This window comes from Trichechus manatus, unplaced genomic scaffold (genome assembly GCF_000243295.1).
Source record: "Trichechus manatus latirostris isolate Lorelei unplaced genomic scaffold, TriManLat1.0 scaffold00015, whole genome shotgun sequence".
In the NCBI taxonomy this organism is placed as follows: Eukaryota; Metazoa; Chordata; class Mammalia; order Sirenia; family Trichechidae; genus Trichechus; species Trichechus manatus.
The window spans coordinates 28,010,343-28,016,711 of record NW_004443951.1 but is presented as its reverse complement, the minus strand read 5'-3'; the positions used below and the strand labels follow the sequence as shown (position 1 = coordinate 28,016,711).

At 46.9% G+C, this 6,369-nt stretch overlaps 1 pseudogene; it reads right to left on the bottom strand.

Annotated features, from left to right (window-relative positions):
* Nucleotides 1-4,966: 4,966 nt before the first annotated feature.
* Nucleotides 4,967-5,903, bottom strand: LOC101343937 (60S acidic ribosomal protein P0 pseudogene; annotated as a pseudogene).
* Nucleotides 5,904-6,369: the final 466 nt, after the last annotated feature.

Here is a 6,369-nt window from a genome sequence, read left to right as displayed (position 1 = left end):
AAGAAGAGATAAAAAGGAAGGGCATAGGAGAAGCAGACCTCAGAACAAAAAGCAGGAGTGAGAGGAGAAGAGATAGACAGGAGAAGAAGAAAGAAAGACGAGTACAGTAAAGGAGAAGAGCAGCGTGGGAGAAGAGAGAAGGAATAGGGGCTGGAGGAGGGAAGGGGAGGGTGAAGATGGAAAGAAAGAAGGAGGTTATGGAGGTGAGAAGCAAAGGGAAAGGAGGAGAAAAAGAAGAGGGGAAAGGGGCAGAGATGGCTAAAAAAATAGACGGGGGTGGGGGAGAAGGGAGAAGAAAAAGGAAAGAAGAGGGAAAAGCAAGGAAGAAGAATTGAGTGTGAGTGTAGAGTGCTGGATAATTGGATGGAGTAGATAGGGGAGGGGTTGTGTGGAGAGGGATAGGAAAAGAAAGAAATGAAAGAGGAAAGAGCCTCCCCCAGAGCCAGCTCCTAAAGGTTCTGCCACGCCAGATTCTTCAGAGCAGGAGTGTTTTGGCCTCTCATTCAATCTACATGCTGAACAAGTAATCACAGAAGCTGGACTATATGAACTCCATGTCAGGATTGGAGGAAGACTCATTAACAATCTGTAATATCCAGATGACACAACCTTGCTTGCCAAAAGTGAAGAAGACTTGAAGCACTTGCTGATAAAGTTCAAGTACTATAGCCATCGGTATGGATTATGCCTGAACGTGAAGAAAACAAAAATCCACACAACTGAACCAACAAATACCATCATGGTAAATGGCGAAAAAATTGAAGTTGCCAACAATTTCATTCTACTGGGATCAACAATCAATGTCCATGGAAGCAGCAGTCAAGAAATCAAATGACATATTACGTTGGGCAAATCTGCAGCAAAAGCCCTCTTGAAAGTTTTAAAAAGCTGAGATGTCACTTTGATGTCTAAGGTGCACCTGACTTGAGCCGTGGTCTTTTCAGTGGCCTCATATGCATCTGACAGTTGGACAGTGACAAAGGAGGACAGAAGAAGCATTGACGCATTTGAATTACGGTGTTGACAAAGAATACTGAATATACCATGGACTGCCAGAAGAACGAACAAATCAATTTTATAAGAAATACAACTGGCATGCTCCTTAGAAGTGAGGATAGTGAGACTTCGGCTCTTATACTTTGGACAGGTCATCAGGAAGACCAATTGCTAGAAAAAGACATCATGTTTGGTAAAGTAGAGGGTCAGTGAAAACAAGAGAAACTTTCAGTTAGATGAGTTGACACCATAGCCATACAATGAGCTCAGATATACCAAAGATCATGAAGATGGTGCAGGACGGGGCAACATTTCCTTCTGTTACACATAAGGTCACCATGACCAACTGAACAGCTAACAACAAGAAAGATGAAATTCCATGGAAGTTTTCTATCCTTTTTTATAGTCAGGCTTGGCAACAAAGGAGCCAAGGTGGCCCTGTGGCCCAGTAAGTGCTTGGCAAAGGTCCCCAGCAGAAACAATGTCAACTAGTGTTTCCTACCCCCAGTACTGCTATCACATAGGAAACAGCTCAGCCTGACTCAGGGCTTGGCAGAGTCAAAGCCATTTCAGCTTCCCTTTCCCTAACCAGCCTGGAGGGTCTATGGGGACAGGGTTACCATCCACACCTAAACATGCCTATGGTGGAAAGTTTACTTGGCTGGGCATTTGGACACTTGGGTTCTAGGCCTAAGTCTGCCAAGAACTTGCTGTGTGACCTTGGCCAAGCCTCTTAACCTCTCTGGGCCTCAATTTCCTCCTTCGTAAAAAGAAAGGGTGGTTTTGTGCTACCTTAGGAGTCCGTGGCTTACTAATAAGAATAGCTCAAAAATATATTGATTATTGATTGTGTGCCAGGCATCATGCTAAGAGCTTACAAGCTTTATGTCATTTATTCTTTATAACAACCTGATTTCTGTTGTTGTTCCAGATATTCACAGATGGTGAAATACAGTTGAAATAAACTTGCCCAGTGTGTCACACAGCTAATCAAGGGCAAAGCAGGCTCTCCCATTCTCTGCTGGACCATCCAAACCAATACCATACTCAGTCAAATACTAAGTGTGTCTTAAAATAGCTCCATTTCCCCAGAGAACCCTTGCCATCGGACCAATTCTGACTCACAGTGACTTTACAGGACAGAGTAGAACTGCCCCATAGGGTTTCCAAGGAGCAGCTGGTAGATTCGAACTCCCAAACTTTTGGTTAGCAGCCGTAGCTCTTAACCACTGTGCCACCAGGGGAACCACTTTACTATAGATGCCCCCTCTTTAAAGAGTAAGAACAAGGAAACCTACTAAACTCACTCAGGTTCAGCATCACTTTGGAAATCTGTGAGCTATGATTGCTAATCCAGCGTTTGCCGGCAGCCTCCTAATTTTAGCCGGATCTTAGCAGGCTTCTTTGCCAGGCTCACCTGCCCTCGTTGACTGGCAGAGAGGTTCAAGAAACATCATTGATCTTTTGACTAAAGTGTCCTAATGAAATACAAATCTGCTGTCACTTAGAGAACCTTCTGTTATGGCGGCAGGGAAGAAATGCTACCAGGAGAACAATGGCCATAGTTTCATTGTAAAAGCTGGCCATCTTGCCTTACATTACCCCTCACCACCACCACCACCACCCCTTCCCTCCCTTGATCTTGGTCTCACAGCTCAGTCCTGGAAAACTGATATCTTTCACTATTTCTGCTTTGTTACAGAGCAACGGGGGGAAGGCATCAACAGAGCGTTAAAGATTTTTCCAATTATGCATGAGCCACCTGTTACAAGGGCCCTTAGCCACCAGCAATTTGCATGAGCTGGAGTCAGGGGAGGGTGACTCAGCACTCTTTGTCCAGCGCAAGCGGCTAAGGAGGTGGCAGGGTGGGGGCTCCCAAAGGGTCCCTGGGTCCCGAGAATGAAAACACTGTCCTTCAATACCAGCAGTCGTTACTGGGCACCATGAACAGAATAAAGCACATCATTATCTCCCAAACTGTCACAGGGCAGTTGAGCTTCCCAGGTAAAGAGGGAGGAGAAAAGCTCTGGCTGACCTGTGGGGCAGGTGCTTTCTGGCCCAGTCGGTCATCAGATCTGAGTGGGGGCTCTGAGGGTCCATCCCCTCATCCCATAGATGGGGTCTCTGACCCCCACAGAGGGAAAGGTGACTTGTTCTAAGGCCACATAGCAAGTTGGTGGCAGGAAGAGAGACACTGATGTCCTCCATTAGAGGGTCAGCTCCTTAAGGGCAGGCCCAGGGCTTTCACCTTGGCAATTCCGGTGTCCAGCAAGGATTAGTGAATGAGTCAGGTGGTGAAGCGTACCATGTCCAGGGAAGGCTCTGGGATCACACTGTCTGGGGTTTAAATGGAATAGAAATTCCACTTACTGTGTGACCATGGACAAGTAACTGGACTTCTCTGAGACTCGGTTTCCTCAGCTGTGAAATGAGTTTACGACAGTACCCACCTCATGGGATTGTTGGGAGAATTAAATGAGAAAAAGCATGTTCACACTTAACACCATGCTGGAAATACAGACATCAACTAAAACAATAGTATTAATACTAATATTGTTTTGTGCTGTTAACCTATATGCTTTATTCTAAAATGCCATCCATCAGAAAATTGACCATCATGTTAATAACAGCTTTGACAAGGAACGAAAGACCACATGAAAAGTCTAGATCAGTTGAACCATGCATCTTATTTTAGGAAGGTTAAAATGTGTCTCAGAATTGAAATACAGTATTAACATTAAAAGGCTATTTCTGAATTTCAGATGCTTGGAACCCTCCCACTAACCACCAAGAAGGAACAATGGAAAACAGCATCGTCCAGTGAACAGACCAGAGTTCTACTCTGCCTCCAACTGTCCCTGTGACCCTGAGGGAGTCCTTCCCTCTCTAGCCAGTTTCCTGCCTGGACAATGATTGGGTAGGATTAGCTGATCCCTGGGGTCTTCTGGAGGAGCCCTGGTGGTGTAGTGGTTAAGTACTATGGCTGCTAACCAAAAGGTCGGCAGTTCAAATCCACCAGCCAGCCGCTCCTTGGAAACCCTATGGGGCAGTTCTACTCTGTCCCATAGGGTAAGTATGAATCGAAATCGACTCAATGGCAAGGGGTTTGTTTTTTTGAGTTTTTTGGGGTCTTCTGGCTCTGGAGCTTGGTCCCAAAGGAGGAGATGGAATTCCTCTGTCTGACCCAGCTGCCAGGGTGAGGACTCATGGGGACAGGGGCTTCCTGTCCCCATTCATGGGAGGGGTCATGGCACGGCCTAGCCTCTCCCAGAAACCAGAACCTTCCTTCAGGCCCCTGAACTCAGGGTGGAAGCAGAAACCGTAGGCTGGGCCCAGGACCCTGGGCCTCCTTACCAAGCTGCAGGCCTGAGTTCTCAGCCCCTGAACCCCCAACCCTGTGCAGTTCTCTGGAGGCCTCTGCCCAGCTCTGAAGGCGAGTCCTTCCCAGGCCATGCACAACTCCCCGGCCATCCCAGAGCAGACCCCAGGATGTCTTCAAGGCATGCTCTGGCCTACTTAATCCTCCCACTTTTGAGAGTTCCCAGGGAAGCCTTTGAGAAGGTGGGATCAGGAGCAGGAAGGCAGGAGCCACCAGGAAGAAAGGAGAGGAGGCACAGCCTCCAAGTGGGTCTGTGTATCACATTAGCTCCAGATTACCTTTAAATGGGTCAAATTATCCTCTAATCTCCCTTATCTACATCTAGTGCTCTAAAAAAAGAGCAGCTTGACATTTTAGGAAGAAAAAAAAAATAAGGAAAAAGTGAGAAGCATGTAATATTCAGTGGAAACCAAGGATGGAGAAACTTCAGTGAACATCCAATAAAGAATCAAACAAATAAATAAATGAAAACAAATAAAAAAATCAAGCCCATTGCCCTGGAGTCGATTCCATAGATTTTTTTTTAAGAGAAGTAAGCCATTATTTCTTTGTTTCACAAATAAAGCTGGCTGAGTTGGTTGTTTTTGATGACTAGTCAAAGAGACCAAATCTCATATCCTTGTCCATCACTTCCAGTGCTTTTTTTGCTTCAACTTTGGCCAGGGCTGAAGCAGCCACAGGAGCAGGCTTGGTGGCCGTGGCCACAGAAGCAGCCCACAAATGCAGATGGATCAGCCAAGAAGACCTTGACTTTTACAGCAAGTGGGAAGGTGTAATCAATCTTCACAGACAAAGCCAGCATCCACTTGTACCCATTGATACTGAGTTAACAGCTGGGTAACCAGTCTGCAGAGATAACAGGTAATGTTGCGGACACCCTCCAGGAAGTGAGAATGCAGAGTTTCCTCTTCGATGTCAAGCACGGCAGGGTTGTAGATGCTGCCATTGTCAAACACCTGCTGGATGATCAGCCCACAGGAAAAGGGGGAGTTGTTCAGCATGTTCCGCAGTGTGGCTTCGCTGGCTCCCACTTTGTCTCTAGGCTTCATCAGCTGCACATCACTCAGGATTTCAATGGTGCCTCTGGAGACCTTAGTGGTGATACCCACAGCCTGGAAGAAGGTGATGTTCTCAAGACCCAGACCGCTGTTCTGCTCTGGCCGGTAACTTCACATGGGACAATGGCACCAGCACAGGTGGCAGTTGGCACCTTGTTGGCCAGCAGCAAGTCCCTGATCTCAGTAAGGTCCTCCTTGGTGAACACAAAGCCCATGTTCTCCTGGATGTGAGGCAACAGTTTCTCCAGAGCTGGGTTGTTTTCCAGATGCCCTTGGATTGCCTTGTGCATCATGGTGTTCTTGCCCATCAGCACCACAGCCTTCCCATGGAGGGACATGCAGATCTGCTTCATCTGCCTGGAGCCCACGTTGTCTACTCCCATGATGAAGCATTTTGGATAATCATGCCAACGTTGGATGATCATAAGGAAGTAGTTGGACTTCCCAGTTGCCCTGTCTTCCCTGGTCATCATGGTGGTACATCAGGATTGCCACATAGGGTTTAAAGACAATGTCACTCTCACAAGAACACCTGGTGAGAATGATTTCATAGGGTTTTCAAGGCTGTGAACTTTTAGAAGCAGATCACCAGGTCTTTCTTCTGAGGCACCTCTGGTGGGTTTGAACCTCCGAACTTTTGGTTAATAGTCTAGCACTTAAAGTTTTCTGATACCCAGGCACTGCAAATTCACATTAGAGCCTTGTTAACATTTTGAAAAATAACACCATGACAAGTTTTGGTGGCAAGAGGGGAGGAGAGAATTCCAGGAGGGAAGCCCAGATCCAAGGTAGAAAGAAGGCTGAGAGGGGAAGGGGATGTAGCAGGCAGTCTGAGACCTGCAGGTGGGGGGCTTAGGGGTTGGTGCAGGAATGCTGGGTCCTGGGTCCTAGGAAGCTACCCTTGCTCCTCCTTCACCTCTCTGACTTTCCAGATTG